Source organism: Paroedura picta, chromosome 3 (genome assembly GCF_049243985.1).
Source record: "Paroedura picta isolate Pp20150507F chromosome 3, Ppicta_v3.0, whole genome shotgun sequence".
In the NCBI taxonomy this organism is placed as follows: Eukaryota; Metazoa; Chordata; class Lepidosauria; order Squamata; family Gekkonidae; genus Paroedura; species Paroedura picta.
The window spans coordinates 15,903,186-15,920,497 of NC_135371.1; the positions used below are offsets into that span (position 1 = coordinate 15,903,186).

Here is a 17,312-nt window from a genome sequence, read left to right on the forward strand (position 1 = left end):
GCCACGACCCTTTAATACAGTTCCGCATGTTGTGGTGACCCCCAACCACCAAATAAGGCAAGTCTTCTTTCACATAAATTAAACCGAAACTGACCCATGGCATAAAGATCCACTGTTCACGATTGTATATAAAGGAAGAGCTTCCTTGACAGCAGGACTGATTCAAACAATAGCACCACCACTTTAGAAAAAAAATCATTTGAAAAAAAATTACCACTTAATGTATGCCAGTGCTCTTTGGTGCTTTTCAGTTAACTCCAATGCATGCACAGCATCCGTGGGGTGGTTCAGAAGAGGGTGCAATGTACAGCTAAAGGGAGTGTTAGTGTGCCCCATGCGTTCATGCAAAGTAATTCAGAACAGATAAGGTAAAGGTATCCCCTGTGCAAGCACCAGGTCATGACTGACCCTTGGGGTGATGCCCTCTAGCGCAGCGGTCTCCAAACTTCTAGTAGTCGGGGACCGCTTCTGAGGGTTGGAGAGAGCCGGCGGCCCGGCCACCGCTCGCAAACGCGCACGCGCAGTTGTCGCACATGTGCGTGTTCGCCACTAGGTGGCGCTAACGCGCATGCGCAGAGCTGCCGCGCATACGCTTTTTCGCCAGCAGGGGGCGCAAACACGCATGCGCGTCAGCTCCGTGCGTGCGCATTTGCGTCGCTGGCATGCTGGCGGCCGTGCCTGCTTCTTCCCCCCCTGGCGGCCCAGTACCATGGCATTTGCGGTCCGGTACCGGGCTGCGGACCGGGGGTTGAGGACCCCTGCTCTAGCGTTTTCATGGCAGACTCAATACAGGGTGGTTTGCCAGTGCCTTCCCCAGTCATTACCGTTTACCCCCCAGCAAGCTGGGTACTCATTTTACCGACCTCGGAAGGATGGAAGGCCGAGTCAACCTTGAGCCGGCTGCTGGGATTGAACTCCCAGCCTCATGGGCAGACAGCTTCAGGCAGCATGTCGCTGCCTTACCACTCTGCGCCACAAGAGGCTCTTTCAGAACAGATACAATGGCACAAATAGGCAGCTCTCTTCAACCAAAATTAAGTCATCCTTCTACCTTTGCTTTCATCCCCTCAGAATGAGTTTTGCACGTACATGTTAAAAACTTGATAGCTCCAGCACCAGATGTGACCTGCAGGTGCTAAAACGGTCTCCAAAAACTGCCGGGGAGCGTTTTCACATATTAGTTGAAATAAAAAGCAATTCACACACCCAATTTCATCTTCGGCAACTATTTTTCGCAGCCAGAGTAGTTCAGCGGTGGAGTTGGCTGCTTAAGGAGGCAGTGAGCTCCCCCTCAATGGCTGTCTTCAAGCAGTGGCTGGAGAGATACTTATCCTGGATGATTTGGCTGATCCTGCATTGAGCAGGGGGTTGAACTAGATGGCCTGTATGGCCCCTTCCAACTCCATGATTCTAGGCTACTGAATGATATGTATGAACATGTGGATCAATTCTTGGCACCAGAACACTTGTAACATCCATTTTTTAAGAAATTAAACAGTATATGTACTTAGCCAAGATTAAGATTTAATGATATGTGGAAAGGAAAGAGGGGAATTTAATCATTCGAGCTCTAATAACCAAAGGCTCCCTGCACTATTAGAGAAACAGGTGTGTCCTTTAACTAGCAGTCTCGTTTTTTCCTAACTCAACACAAGAAATCAGGAAGCCAAACAGGGCTTGAAGGATTGAAACATCCCCCCTTCTTGTGGAGCCCAGATCCACCGAATCATAGAATCATAGAATCATAGAGTTTGAAGGGACCTGCTGGGTCATCTAGTCCAACCCCCTGCACAATGCAGGACACTCACAACCCTATTGCTCATCCAATGTAACCTGCCACCCCCTTGAGTCTTCACAGAATCAGCCTCTCCGTCAGATGGCTATCCAGCCTCTGTTTTAAAAATTTCCAAAGATGGAGAACCCACCACCTCCCACATGTAACTGCAGATGGAAGATTTCCAGAATGAAAGGAACCAGTGATCTTGGTCACCTGGTGAGGCAAATAAACAGACTCAAAGGGAAGACAAGGTTTTCTTGCATAAGGACTTAGTCCAGGGGTAGTCAGATTGCGGCCCTCCAGATGTCCATGGACTACAATTCCCACGAGCCCCTGCCAGCCTGACTTAGTCTCTTTACTTCCTAGAAGTTAACACTTGTATAAGTTACCAACCTTCTTTACCAGCCACAGCTGCTGCGCCTTTAATGTGTTGATTCAACACATGCAGACACCACCAGGTCAGATAGAAGTGCATTCTTTCAATACTTGAACAGCTGAATTATTCACACCAAACCAGAGACAGCTTGGTGTATAGGGGTCAAAAGTGGCAGCCTCTCATCTTGAGAGTCAGGTTTGATTCCCCTCTCCCCACAGGCAGCCAGCACCATGACCCTGGGATAGTCACGGTGTCTCTTGTGGGGAGAGGAAGGGAAAGTGATTGTAAGCAGCTTTAAGACTCCTTCTAGTAGTGAAAAGCAGGGTATAAAAACTCATCTCTTCTTGGTTTCGTGCTTAAGAGCGCCGACTTCTAATCTGGCGAGCTGGGTTTGATTTCCCACTCCTCCGCATGCAGCCAGCTGGGTGACCTCTCACACAGCAGCAATCTCAGGGCTCTCTCAGCTTCACCCACCTCACAGGGTGTCTGTTGTGGGGAGAGGAAAGGGAAGGTGAATGTAAACCCCTTTGAGACTCCTTCGGGTAGAGAAAAGCAGCATATAAGAACCAACTCTTCTTCTTCAGTAATATCAGGGCTCTCTCAGCCTCACCTCCCTCACAGGGTGTCTGCTGTGGGGAGAGGAAAGGGAAGGCGACTGGAAGCCGCTCTGAGACTCCTTCGGGGAGAGAAAGGCGGCATATATGAACCAACTCTTCTTCTTTCTGCTAGGGCCGCTAGGTCACTTCACTCATACAGATCAGAGTTCCAGTTGATTAGGGAAAAGGCTCCATGTAGCCCCTTTGCCGAATGGATCACCAAGAAACAAAGCCGACTTTCAAATCAGTAATTATGAAATCAGGACAAAGATAAAAACCAGAGAGCTGCAGCAGCAGCTGCCTTAGAGATCCCGGGAGGAAAACGAAGGAGGTGTTTGGCCAGTTCACCTGCCTCACACATGGCCACACGGACCGGCTAAGAGACCCAGGCCTTTCTTCCCTTGTTCTGTGCTCCACCTGGAGCTTTTAATTTGCAGCTGGCCCTCCTCGCATAATAAATCCCCGCTTTAAATCTTGTCAGCGGCCAGGCCTCTACAGCTCATTTATCTTCCCCCTCACAAAATTAGAAGCTTTAGTAGTTTAATAGCCGAGAGCTGCATAATTTAGTAATGAACGCATGAAATATTGATAAGAAGGTCCCCAGATCAGGAATAGCTTTAGGCTCTGCAGGGAGGCCTTTCAACACTCTCAGGAAGAGACAGAGGGGGAAATGTACCTTTTATGCCGTGCTCAGCACCCAGGGGAAACTTGGCAGATGCGGGCCGAGACTTGCAGTAAAAGCAGGAATTGTATCTGCAGGCAGCAAAACGCTCCTTGAGCATCCACCCAGCGGATGGCGCCCAACACGGGAACTTGCCTGCAGTTTGAGTTTAAAGTTGGGCCAAGGTTGTGGCCTGTCATTTGTGAGGAATTAGAGCAGGGGTAGTCAAACTGCAGCCCTCCAGATGTCCATGGACTACAATTCCCATGAGCCCCTGCCAGCAAGAGCTTAGCAGGTCCTACAGCAAGAGGACCATAAACAGGATGCTGGAAAGGTTTAATTAAAGGGTCAAGGGCCTCTAGGGAAGAGGGGGGGTCAAGACTGAGGAGCACACACTGGCACATTCTGCAGCTGCACTGCAGGGGGGGTGGGAGAGACACAGAAGCCAGGGTTGCTTCTTGCTCCAGGGACAGCATCCATTTCCAATCCAAACAGGAGGAAGGAAACGAGTTCATGCATAGAGTGCAGAGGGTGGAAGGACTGATTATTTTTACAAAACCCAGGAAATGCAGTGGGCTGCCCTCTGTTGTTCATGTTGCTTGAAGCATTGAGGCCAGTGTAGTCAACTCTGACCGGCAGCCGCTCTCCAGAGTCTCAGGATGAAGACATTTATGTTGCTTATTATCAGATTCATTTTTAGCTGGAGATGCTGGGGACTGAACCTGGAACCTTCTGTTTGCAAAGCGGAAACTCTACCATTCAGTGATGGCCCCTCCCCATTTGGGAGGGACCTTAGCTCAGGGGAAGGGCCTCTGCTTTGCATGCAGACGGTCCCAGGTTCAATCCCTGGCCCCTCTAGCTAAAAAGACCAGATAGTAGGTGATAGGAAAGGCCCCTATCTGAGACCCTGGGGAACTGCTGCCAGTCAGTGCAGACCTAGATGGACCAACAGGCTGATTCAGTATAAGGCAACTTCATGTTTGTCCATTTGTGCTCCCACAAGCTAAAGTGAACATAAAATAACAGGGCAGAGGAGGAAGGCTTTAGCTCGCCTTACTTGTACGCACAATTTCCGGTTAATAAAACAAGGACACCCATCCCTGCTTTACATGCAAATGGAAGATGTGGAGGAGGAGCTGTGACTCCATGGTCGAGCATCTACTTGGCATACAAAAGGTCACAGGTTCAATCCCTGGTAGCTCCAGTTAAAACATTAAATCAATAGGCAACGTGAACAACCTCTGACTGGGATCCAGGAGAGCTGCTACTCATATGAGTAGGCCGTACCAAACCCGACGGATCAAGGTTCTGACACAACACAAGGACGTCTGCCTGAGCCTGTCACGTCTGGTCTGCCCCTGATTCCACACAACTGGATACCGAATAAGATCATGAACGGTTAAAGGATGGGAAAGTAGGATTTGCAATTAAAGTCTCATGCAAAAGTTTCTGACCAGAGACGCTTGCCTGGATAATGAACCTGCTCAAGCGGGAAGCGACGCACAGTCAAAGAGGTCAGATCCCTCCAAGGAAAAACAGCTGCAGGTTGCGTGGTTCTCCTGTAACAAAAAAAATACAAGTAAAATAAATGAGCTTAAGGGGGGGTGGGGGGGAGAAACAATCATGTTGCAGACGATGATTTGCATGCATAAAGTAAGGAGGAAAAGGTTTCAAGTGACAGAGCCTGGCGGCAGGATTCGTTCCCCTCACCTGTGTACTCCCCCTCCCAACATCACATCCAGGTTGACAGAGGAACAGCTCTGTGGGAGTCCATAATTCCCATATATTGAGTCTACCACTGAGCTATTCCCCTGTGTCCCCCCTCCCCGCTCATCTATCACTTGTTCCTGAGAAAGAAAAGGGCAAAGAGCAAGCTTTTTTGGATGCCCTTCAGTGTCCTAACGCTGAGCTAGTAGAACCATTGTGGCTAAGCCCTGCGACCCAGGAAGCTGTCCCATTCCAATCTCTGCCACAAAGTGGCCTTGGGCCGGTCCCTCTCTTTGCCTCCGGCAACTGCAATATGGGGAATATACTAGCCTACCTTGCAAAGCTGTTGCGAGGGTCAAAACACCATGTGGGCGTAGGGCTATGAAGGCTGAGCACGCTATACGATCGGCAAGTGCCGAAATGAAGCATCCGGAGGCAAGAGATTCATACCCTCTGAATGCTCACGACATTCCTGCCAAGAATTCATCTTTGACGCCGCCTGCCCTGCGGAGAAGGGCTATGCCAATGCTTGGCTCTGGGCCAAGGAGCCGTTAAGTAACTTTGTCGCCGAAATGCAGCATCTGCAGCTCAGGTGCCCCGGAGTCCCGAAGCCCTGCAATTTAGCCCCTTTGAGGTCCTTCCGCTTATATCGACCTGCAGTCAGCTTTGACTGCTCCCCACCCCGTCCCAGGCCACGGTTGCCAGAGCAGAGCCACATGGTTAAGCATGTACACATCCGGACAAAGTACCCCACCACTGTCCCCTTGCTCTAATGCAGAGGCTCTGACCGCATTGCCAGAACTGCTTACTCAGCGTCCCCTAGCACCAGCTAGCCTGCAGTCTCAAGCGAGGAGCCAATAGTTTAAAACTGTTCTCTGATTAAAAACAACAACTATAAAGACGCAGCGGTGCTCTCATGAGGAAGAGCGTGCAGGGCGGCCAAGTTAATGCGGCTGACGGCACCTCAGCTGTCTCATCCCATCAACAGAGGCAGGCGGATTCCGTCCTAAGCCGACAGAAAATTCCTTTTTTATTAACTTGAGCCTGGTAAGCCGGACTTGATTTGAAGACTCAGGTTTACAACAGGTAAAAGAAAGGTCGGAGAGCTTCTTCTAGTCCAACGGACAAGCCCCAGAGGAAAGAGCTGTGCCTGGCGCCCGTAAGGGCTTGGCTAAGAGATGGAAACTAAGCCAAAACTGCTTGATGTATTGTACTGCCAAGATATGGTAGATCAACCCATGTAGGGTTGTGTTTATTAGGAACACTGGCATCCCTCCCTTCCTTCAAGCAGCTTAGGGTGCCACATACAATTCTTCCCTTCTACAGTTTACCTTCACAACAACCCTGCAAGGAGGGCGAGGTTGAGGCAGATTGACTGGCTCCCGGGTCACCCAGCAAGCCTTACGGTAGAGACATGAACCTGTGTCCCTTGGATCCCAGCCCCAAACTGTAACCACTGCATTATGCTAGTTGAACCAAAGAACTGTGGAGGCAGAGAGAAGCTGAAGTGAGGAGAGGAAACCGAGGAAGAGCCTCTGCTTTGCATGCAGAAGGTCTCAGGTTCAATCCCAGAGGCATGTCCAGTTGAAAGGACCAAGCAGCAGGCCAGGTGAAAGACTTCTCTATGAGACCCTGAAGGATGGCTAATTTTTTCAGGCTTTGAGCCGCCAAATGGGGTCAGCTGGCCACACCTCCCTGCCACGGCCCCAGGAAGTGACATCAACACCCACGTTAATGGGCAGGCTAGAGGAGGACTTGGGGGGGGGGAGACAGGAGCCGGTTTAAAGCAGGAATATGCGTGCAGGTTCCACCCCCTCCCAGTCACAGACACCATGAGAAAACTCATGCTTGGGAAGAGGGGAGGGTGAGCAATAGAAGCAGCTGGTTTTCTAGCTCATGGCCGAATCCATTAAGGTGGGAAGGGAAAGGCCAGGGAGCTGCTCCAGAGCTCCCACGGACCCCTGGTCGAGGCCTGCTATCGTAGCGATCCCCAACCTGTGGGCCGCGGACCACATGTGGTCCGTCGACTAATTGGAGGTGGGCCGCGAAGGACGCCTTCTTCCCCCCCCCTCAGCCCTTTACAACACACTTCGAGTGTCATTGTCTCCCATCACTCCCAGATGGGACTATCTCGTTGCAGAGAAACAAGCTCAGGGTTCCCATTGATTTGTCATTGTCATGAGTTAAAATTTCCATGAAAATAAAATGTTCCTTATGTTCATTGTTATGGCGTGTCTGTATCTTATTCTGAAGGGATGTTTAAACATTACCATAGTGATCAGAGAGCGTTAGGGCAGTGGTTGAGAGTAGAGGAGTAAACTACCCCCCCCCCACCGGGCCTCAATAAAATTGTCAAGCGTTGAGTGGTCCCCGGTGATAAAAAGGTTGGGGACCACTGTGCTATCGGACATTTGAACTCACAGTCCGCCAGAGAGCACCTTACCAACCAACCAGAGTCCCCCTCAACGTGGCAAAAAAAGGCTGGGAACGTAACAGCTAGAAGGGAGACTTGACAAGCACGGTGGAGCTGGGTACCCCTGCCTTCATCCGCTTTCCTTCCCCAGCACGCCCACCAGCCCCAAATTCCTGTTATCTCAGCAAACACGCATTGCCGAGATCCCTTTCTGTTCTGGGCTCATTGCTGGAGCTGTTTCCTTGTTAAAGGAGAGCGGCAGCAGCGTCTGCCTAGCTGCAAGAACCCCACAGACATAACAAATTGAATTCACTCCAAGGGAAGAAGAAGGCTGACGACAGACTAAGCATTTCTCCTTTCATAACAAGTTTTGAGCCGGGAAGTTCTGACAAGTTTTGAGAGAGGAGGGATATGATTTGCAGCCGAACAGTGATAGGGGCTTTGGCAAAAGGAGGCACGGCAGAAGCAAAGCAAGCTAACGGGGGAAGGAGAGAGGTTTGGAACTAATGGCCAAAAAGGGTGCAGGGAAAAGCTATTCCCATCACTTTGCAAAGTGCCTACAGAGAAGGATATGTACAGTCGGGTTGCTTCCATTTCATTGTATCTGAAGAAGTGTGCATGCAAACAAAAGCTCTGGGCACACAAAAATAAAACTCTGTGGGTGTTCAAGGTGCTACTGGACTCAAACTTTGTTCTTTGATTTCCAAGAGAACAAAATCAGAGTCCAGTGGCACCTTTAAGACCAACAAAGATTTATTCAAAGCACTCACAGGAAGAGTGCTTGCTCTGGAAATCTCAGGCCTTGAATAAATCTCTGTTGGTCTCAAAGGTGCCACTGGATTCTCATTTTGTTTTGTTGTCCTGCTTCAGACCCTCACAGCTACCCACTTGAATCCGTCTTGATTTCCAAGAGAAATACTATCCCTCAACCCGTCTTGGACCAGCAGGCAGAGGAAGAGATGAGGAGAGAAAAAGCTCTACCCTTTTGGCCTCAACGCTCTGCTGTCAGTCCTCAGATGTGTATTTATTTTGGTTACGCAGTGCCTGAAGGGGGGCGGGGAAGAGATCCTGCCCACGTGATCAGAGCATTCATCCCTTTCATTATTACACACATTCCAAGGCTAAGCCCCCGGCACAAAAAGAAGGCTAATCCCTAGATCTAAGTAAGCAAGGGGAACCAAACGGAAAGCATCATCTGCGGGCGGCCTGAATGTCAGGCCTGCCATTCTACGAGGAAGTCTTTCACAGAAGCCGTATCTATCGGTAGAAACACACCACACAGAAGGAGGGAAGCAAAGCTATCTCGAAACGCACCGAGATGCCGTTCCCCAAATTCTCCACATACACGCTGCGCCTCTTGAGCAGACAAATGTGCCTGACTCACGGTTTGGTGATTTCTAAAAGGAGCCAAAGTTCAAGCAGAGCTCCACCTTGCCTCTTCTGCAATCGGGCAGCGGTTCCTAGCCCAATTAACTCTAGGACCAATTAACAGAGATGCCTGTGCTAAATATAATAATAATAATAAACTAATTCCAGTGTTTTATCCAGTCTTTTCCCTTGTGGCTAGGCTTGCCAGCTCTGGGTTCGGAAAGACCTGAAGATCTTAGGGGAGGATTCTGGGGAGCTCAGCTGGGTACAATGTCATAGAGGCCACCCTCCGAAGCAACCCCTTCCTCCAGTGGTGTTGATCTTAGTCATCTGGGGATGAACTGCAATAGTGGGAGATGTTCGGGTACTACCTGGGGGTTGGCAACTTTATCTATGGCACCCAACTACCGGCTGAGAAAGACATCCCGGTTTCCACCTTCCGTTATTCTCCTCTCCCACAACAACAAAGGCACTATGAGATCCAACACGCCCTCACCACATTCTATAAAGGTAAAACTTGCAGTAAATGCACTTCCAATAACTTCAAGAGAGCTTCACTGTGTTCTCAACCATTTATAGATGCCAGGTCAAAAACTCCTTAGGAGAATGTTTGTCGCTCCCAGCTGGATTGATTGGCTGTGTTATGAGACTGCAAACAAGTTTTTGTGTGGCTGTTTGCTGAGCTGTGACCTGTCACTGGCAGTCTTCAAGCAAAGGTTGGATACACACTTTTCTTGGATGCTTTAGGATGCTCTGGGCTGATCCTGCGTTGAGCAGGGGGTTGGACTAGATGGCCTGTATGGCCCCTTCCAACTCTATGATTCTATGAAATGGTGGGACAGAAGCATTTTCGTAAACGAAGTCCTATTGGAGGGCTGGCTGTACTCCTGCATTCCCCACCCCAGGATACCTTTAGCACCAAAGTATCTGGCGACTGGCCTGCATGCTCTGTTGCAAAAAGCAACCCCAAGGCAAAGGAAGACAGGTGTGCTCCTTGGGAAGTACGACCACTGTAATTCGAAGTTCCCACTGTTGAGATGGACTGCTCCGTCCGGCTCATAATTCTGACTCCTGCTGTCAGCCAGGGGTAGACAAACTGCGGCCCTCCAGATGTCCATGGACTACAATTCCCATGAGCCCCTGCCATGCTGGCAGGGGCTCATGGGAATTGTAGTCCATGGACATCTGGAGGGCCGCAGTTTGACTACCCTTGGTCAAGGCAAACCCATCCTGGCAAATGGCACTCTCCCCAACCATGAGTCCTGAAAGGCTAAATAGAGTTTAGGCTACAGGTCTATAGGCTGTATATTGAGTCTATGCATTAGCCTGCCAAGGTCAGTGCTGTCTACCTGGACCAGCAGAAGCTCTCCAAGTTTTCAGTCTCGGACAGATACTTAAAATTGGGATTGAACCTTGGACCTTCTGCATGCAAAGAAGAGTCGGGTTTTTGTATCCCGCTTTTTACTACCCGAAGGAGTCTCAAAGCGGCTTACAATTGCCTACCCTTCCTCTCCCCACAATAGACAACCTGTGAGGCAGGTGAGTTTGAGTGAGCTCAGAGAGAACTGCATCTGGCCCATTGACCCAGCTAGCTGCACGCGGAGGAGTGGGGATCAAACCTGGCTCTCCAGCTTAAAGGTTGCTGCTCTTAACCACACTACCAAGGAGATACTTAAACCACAGGGAACTATCCTGCACTGAATCAGATGATCGGTACTGTCTATTCAGACTGGTAGAAGCTCTCCAGGGTCTCGGGCAAAGATCTTTCACATCACCTACTGCCTGGTCCTTTTACCTGGAAATGCCAGGGATTGAACCTTGGACCTTCAGCATGCCAGGGAGCTCTACCATGGAGCCATGGTCCCTCCAGCTCTCCTTAGCCATGACTCCTCCCCAAAGTGGCATCCCTGCCCGTCTGGCCAGCCTGCTGCCCTCACTGAGCCTCTAAACAAGCAGGCCTTTTGTTCTGCACTTTAAGAATTTCTGAAGACACAATAAACAAAGGAAAAGTAAGTTTGCCATTATTCAGTGGCTTTCTACAACCCCGCAGCCTTGATTTCTCCAAAACAGTTAAAAGGAGAGGGAAAATCGATTCTCTCGCTTAAAGCAAAGCAACTGCTGCCAGAAAGGTTGCAGAAGTTCAGTGCAGGGGGCTGAGCAAGCAACAAAGAACTGTTCTCATAAAGTGCACAGAGGAAAAGGGCAGCCCTCCAGGTGCCTGGGGCACAAACAGTCATAGTTGTGGAAAACAGGAAATGTAAAAAGGCAGATTCAAAAAGTGAGAAACTAGTATGTACCCTGGGTCAAGGCTTGGCCATGCAAGGGCTGCGATGCAGCATGCCACACAGGCAGCACAAGAGGGAGCCAGCTTTTAATTTGACAGGGCTGCCAGAAACCCCAGGCCTGTCTTGCTACTGATCTCCTTAAAAAAGTGACACTGATTTAAGTTCCAGTGGGGCATCTGTAGGAATCTTTCACAACAAAAACCGAAGGGAAATATTGCAGAATCTTAACATCTAACAGATGGCAACATCAACTTCCGGGACCTCCAGAGTGCTGGCTGGAATAAAAACAGATTGGCGGTACCTTGCAGATTTAAGATAATGAGTTTCCCCATCTTGTCCTTTTGGTTATTTGCCAGATCTATATGACCGCCCCTCCGGGCAAAGCCGGCACGGGTCGGTTTGCAACGTTTAAAAGCACAAAAATCCAGAATAAGCACATAAAATCATCTTCATCAACATAAAAACATAACTGGAGTTAACGCTTCGCGGCAGCCGTGCACTCCCGAGCAGACGTGCACGCACCCGAGCTGCACACGTGGAACGGCGGTGCGGGCAGGAAAGCGACTCCGCCGCCGTTCACACGTTACAGATCGCGGGAAGCGGCTCGATTGAAGCCTTCCCCACGTCCCCTCCGATCCTCAGACGAAAAGCCCGGGAGGAAGGCCCCCGCCCCACCCCCGAAGCCAAAGGAAAGCCCCGGGGCTCCGGCGAAGCCGGGCAGCTGGGGAGGACTTTGCTCCGACCGCCCGGCGCATCCCTCCCCCGAAGCCACGCGTTCTCTGCCCGCCCGGCCTCCGGCCACGCAAGAGTTTTTAACCCCTCGCCGAAACCGCGTGGCCGGCGTCCCCCTCGCTCCTCCGGCCCGACACCGCAGAGGGAGGCGCGGGGCCCGGCGGCACGCTGCGCCATGCCTCCCTCCCTGCCCGCCCGGCCGGCGCCCCTGCACCTCTCCAGCGCCCCCGGCCACGCTGCGCGCTCGCCTCGGCAAACTTTGCGGACGGAGGCGCCCAGGAGCCCGGCGAACGAAGCTCTCCTCCGCGGAGCCCCGAGCCCACCCGACAGCCCCGGGTCTTCCACCAGCAGCAGGCGCAGCAGCCCGCGAGGCGCTCACCTCTCCCGACGGCGCGCTCCTCCACCAGCCCGGGGAAACTCTGCCGGCGCGTCGGGCATGGGGCGCCCCCTGCCGGCCGCTCCCCTCTGCCCGTTCGCGCCGCGCCTGCCTGTTCCGATCCGGCTCCTTCTCTCTCTCTCTCTCTCTCTCTCTCGGCCAGGCTCCCAACAGAGCCGGCGGGCGAACGGGGGGGGGGGGATGGAGGGAAACACCACCCACCGCTTTAACTCTTTCTCCCCCGGGCGCTGCGCGCTCGGGACAGCCGCCGTGCAATGAACGTCGCGCTTAGCTGGGGCTTCGCCAAGCGAGAGGCTGTCAAATTGCAGACCGACTCTCTCTCTCCCCCCCCCCGCCCCCCATCGTTTGGCAGTTTTTGCATTTCGGGATCGTGGCATCGCTCGCATGCCATTAAAACCGAGCGAGAGAGGGAGATGGAAGTTAAAGAGCAAAAGACCGAATGCTGCTCTGAGCAATGCAGAAGAACTTCTGAGGGCGAAGAGATTTCGGTTCTGGGGAAGGAGAGCCACGCGTCTCAGAACCTGATCCAATGTAAGTATGTTAGGGAACAAAGTCCATCTAATGCCTGTACTTCTTAGGAAGCATTAGCAGCTCGAAAGGCTGGAGATCAGACTTGCCTGGATAATTTAACTTGCTTTTCATAAGTTTTGATGGCCGAGGCTAGCCTGAGGCTATCCGATCTCGAAAGAAGGGTTCGGCCTCTATGGGTCTTCATAGGTTGCCTGTGACTTCACATACTCATGGAATAGGTTGGATTGCAGACGTCTCAATTTTGCATATATCTTTGGAACGACAAAGCTGCCGGGAACATCCATCAGATGTCTCTCGCACACTAAGGAAAGGAGGGGCTGCACAAGAATGCTACTTGCTGATGAAGAAGAAGCAGAAGAAAGAAGAAGAGTTGGTTCTTATATGCTGCTTTTCTCTACCTGAAGGGGTTTCAAAGCAGTTTACAATCCCCTCCCCTTATACTCTCCCCACAACAGGCACCCTGTGAGGTGGATGAGGCAGAGAGAGCCTGATATCGCTGCTCAGTCTGAACAGTGAGCTCAAGGTCACCCAGCTGGCTGCATGTGGGGGAGTGCGGAATCGAACCCAGCTTGCCAGATTAGAAGTCTGCACTCCTAACCACTACACCAAGCTGGATCTGCAAGTGCTTTCCCTCTCCTGTTTTCTGTGGGGCTAACGCAGCAGTACTTGTGCTGGAGGGAAGAGTAGTACCTGGTGGGTCAGTTCTTGTTTGCCTCTTTGGTGTAATGGTTAGGAGTGCGGACTTCTAATCTGGCAAGCCGGGTTTGATTCCCAGCTCTTCCTCCACATGCAGCCAGCTGGATGACCTTGGATTCACCACAACACTGATAAAGCTGTTCTCACTGAGCAGTAATCTCAGGGCTCCCTCAGCCTCACCTCCCTCACTGGGTGTCTGTTGGGGGGAGAGGAAAGGGAAGGAGATTGTAAGCTGCTTTGAGACTCCTTCGGGTAGAGAAAAGCGGCATATAAGAACCAAGTCTTCTTCAGTAATCTCGGTCTCACCTCCTTCACAGGGTGTCTGTTGGGGGGAGAGGAAAGGGAAGGGGATTGGAAGCTGCTTTGAGAGTCCTTCAGGTAGAGAAAAGCGGCATATAAGAACTAACTCATCTTCATGGAGGCCAATTTCCAAGATTTGAAAGGCCTCCCAGGAAACCTGGACCAGAACATTCAGCTGATCCAAACGTGGTAACCAGACTAATATCCAGGACTGGGTAGGGGGCTCATATCACCCCACACTGAAAGGGCTGGTTCATACATTTGAGGCTCTATTTTAAAAATTCTTGTGTTGTAGTAATTTAATATTTAAACTGTCCCTCCTCGCAGCAGGCTCTGGGAGGTTTACAATAATAAAACCACAATATAATATAAGACACAATTAAAAAACAGTCTCCCTCCCCTCACTCTCTTAAACACCCTCCATTGACTATCTGGACTGGAGATGATATAAAAATGGGGCAGGGGGAAGTAGGAAAATCCAATAAATAAATAATTTAAAAGGAGGGAGGCTGGTGCCGTTTCAGACAGCCATGGTCTGAGCCGTAAGCCTGCTGGAAGGCTGCCATTTTACAGGCCTTGCAGAACTTTGGCATGGGCTACTAAATGGCCAACTGAAAAATATGGGCCCAAAATATTGTTCAGCCTTGCCAGTAAGGATTTACCTCACAAGGCTTGTTCTGGCCTGCAGAGGTGGTGCAGGTGACAGCCAGAGACAGGGCCTTTTATACAGGGCCTTTTAAAGTGGTGGCATCTTGCCTCTGCAATGCCCTACCCCTTAAGGCTTGCCTGACATCTCCTGTAATTCTCTTTTATGCCTGGCCAAAACATACAATCTCTCCCAGGCTTCCTCTAAGACAGGGGTAGTCAAACTGCGGCCCTCCAGATGTCCATGGACTACAATTCCCAGGAGCCCCCTGCCAGCATTCGCTGGCAGGGGGCTCCTGGGAATTGTAGTCTATGGACATCTGGAGGGCCGCAGTTTGACTACCCCTGCTCTAAGAGGACCGATAAGACTGTAGCCTGTCACCTCTTCCAGAAACATTTTTAGGCCACTCAATTATGAGGCTGTTTTCATCCTTTGGTTGGGGTTTTGCTGGTTGGTTAACTTTAGCAATCTTTATGCCACTTTATGGCTTTGCCATGGCTGAGTTGGTGATCTGCCTCAAGCAGGCCTCCAGAAAGGCAGCACAAAAATGTCCTGAAGAAACCACCCAAGCTTTCGCAGGCAGGGCTGTGACACAGACAAGAAAGCAAATGGCAACTGCTGCTCTCTCTCCCCCCCCCCCTTCTCACTTACATCTGGTTTGAATGAGACAGAAGAATGAAAGGAGGGAGACGAGGGCGGAAGGAACACAAAAGCCTGGATCACCTCAGACTGCGTGGGAAGGATGACAGTTTTTCACTGTGAATCCAAGTCACAATTACCCTAAAAATGGAAAGCTACCATAGCACGCAAAGAGTTTTTGGGTCCTGGGGTGCTCATTTTCTGCTTGTGGGGAGTTTTCACAGGGGAGTGTCTAATTTTTTTTAAATGTGGTATCCCCTCAAGCAGTCTGAAGTGGTTCGACCCACTTTGCCCCCTCAGAATTCAGTCACCTCCCTCCGCTCTGGGCATAGACCTGCAGGCCTCGCTCACCCAGGTGAGCAACCGGCCAAATTCACCGCTGCCGCTCTCCTCCCTCCCCTCTTCCTCTGAGCGGTGCCTACTGCCACCTCTCCCAATTTCAGGGACTGCTTTGTGAGTTAAACCATGGCCTAGATCTAAGAGGATGCTTTGTTTTCTAGCAGGGGAAAAGGGCATCTATCAATGGCCACCAGTTCTGGTGACTGAGGCACAAATCCTCTGAATACCAGAGCCAGGAGGCAACTCACAGGAAGACCTTGGCCTCTGTGTCTTCTTGTTGGCTGTCCAGAGGAACTGGTTGGCCAGTGTGAGACGGGAGGCTATAGTCTAACTCAGGGGTAGTCAAACTGTGGCCCTCCAGATGTCCATGGACTACAATTCCCATGAGCCCCTGCCAGCAAATGCATGGACATCTGGAGGGCCACAGGTTGCCTACACCTGGTCTAACTTAACACAACCCTCGGCTCTCCCCAGCATTCCATCTTGAGTTGCATTGGGCTATGGACTCATAAATTACTTAATCCATTCCCCTGTGTAAGAACCAACTCTTCTTCTTCTGTTGTTCTGTGCCATTCTTTCCTCTTGGCTTGAATGACCACTATCTGCATTTTTTTTCCCGAGGAGAAATGCACACATCACATAAAGAATATTTATTGGGCTGCAATTGCATGGATGGTACAGCCATTGCCCAGAGCTCTTTTGTCCTGTGACCCGATCACACACAGAATATCTCCCTACAGGAGCAGTATCATGTATTAAACATCTCATGACATTCTGGCCAGGCTGCTTCCTGGCTGTTGGGTCCATCTGTCATATTTTGATTGTCAGCCAGAGGTGAGGAAGCAGTTCAGAGCTAGGAGCCAAGCTGAAAATTCATCATGAGCTGGAAGGCAGCTGCTAATTTGTATACTTAGGGATTGGTAATGACCATAGCATGTGTCTAACTTGCATGAACACGATGAGCTGTAATCCAGGGACGTTAGACATATTGCATGCATTATGTGATATTAGTCTGGAATTCTAAGTCACATTGTGTATACGAATGTTAAGATCAGATCCAGGTCCCTGTAGGCTATTATTCTATTTCAAGCAGCAGCCATTGGAAAACTCAGAAGCAAGGCATGGGGGGGGGGGGGGGGAGAGAATGACAAGTTTTCTCATTGGGCCCTGGCATCAGTTATTCGGAAGGAAACCACTTCTGTACATGGAAGGACCGCTGACTTACCATGCATAATAGCTACTGAGAGATCTCTGCTTCTCCATGAATGTCTTCAGTCTTTTTCGAAAGCCCACAGCGTTGAACACACAGGAAGTGGCTCTGTTGGGCTTAAAAGTGCCACCGGATTCAAAACCAGTCCTGGCATTTCCGTCTTTGAAGATCCTAGTGCAGGTTCTTTACCAAGCACTGGGACCACCTTTTGCCATAGCAAGGCTCCTGTCCTTTTTAACCATGTAGAAATATAGCACAAAAATCCTTTCCTATCACTTCAGCTCCGTGGCAGCTCCCCTGTTAACAATTTCTGCCTGTGTCTGCTGGTCTATGACCGTAATAATGATCTGTTCTGTTCTGCCAAGGAACAGGAAAAGAGAAAACAACTCTAAAAAAAGGAAAGGGCCAGAATGTGCATTAGAGCTCTGTGGCATGTAGGGTTGCCAGCCTCCAGGTGGTAGCTGGAGAGCTTCATGTGACCAAGATCAGTTCACCTGGAGAAAATGGCTGCTATGGAAGGTGGCAAGCTGGGTGACTTTGGGCTGGCTGGTCACAGTCCTGTCAGAGGTGTTCTCACAGAGCAGTCCTGTCAGAGCTCGCTCAGCCCCAACTACCTCACAGGGAGTCTGTTGTGGGGAG

General features: G+C 50.7%; 1 protein-coding gene across 7 annotated transcripts in view; it reads right to left on the reverse strand.

Annotated features, from left to right (window-relative positions):
- KLHDC8B (kelch domain containing 8B) overlaps nt 1-12,462 on the reverse strand; it is a 34,364-nt gene extending 21,902 nt beyond the window's left edge. The window contains exons 1-2 of one of the 7 annotated variants that reach the window (XM_077324881.1): nt 12,295-12,462; nt 4,878-4,969 (exon numbers count right to left, since the gene is read on the reverse strand). The gene's annotated coding sequence lies outside the window, so the exon portion shown is untranslated. Of the gene's footprint in view, nt 1-4,864; nt 4,970-5,451; nt 5,472-5,567; nt 9,983-12,129 lie in introns of those variants that run through there. The other 6 variants (XM_077324882.1, XM_077324883.1, XM_077324885.1 and 3 more) reach the window with 6 other exon arrangements.
- Between the last annotated feature and the right edge of the window lie 4,850 nt (nt 12,463-17,312).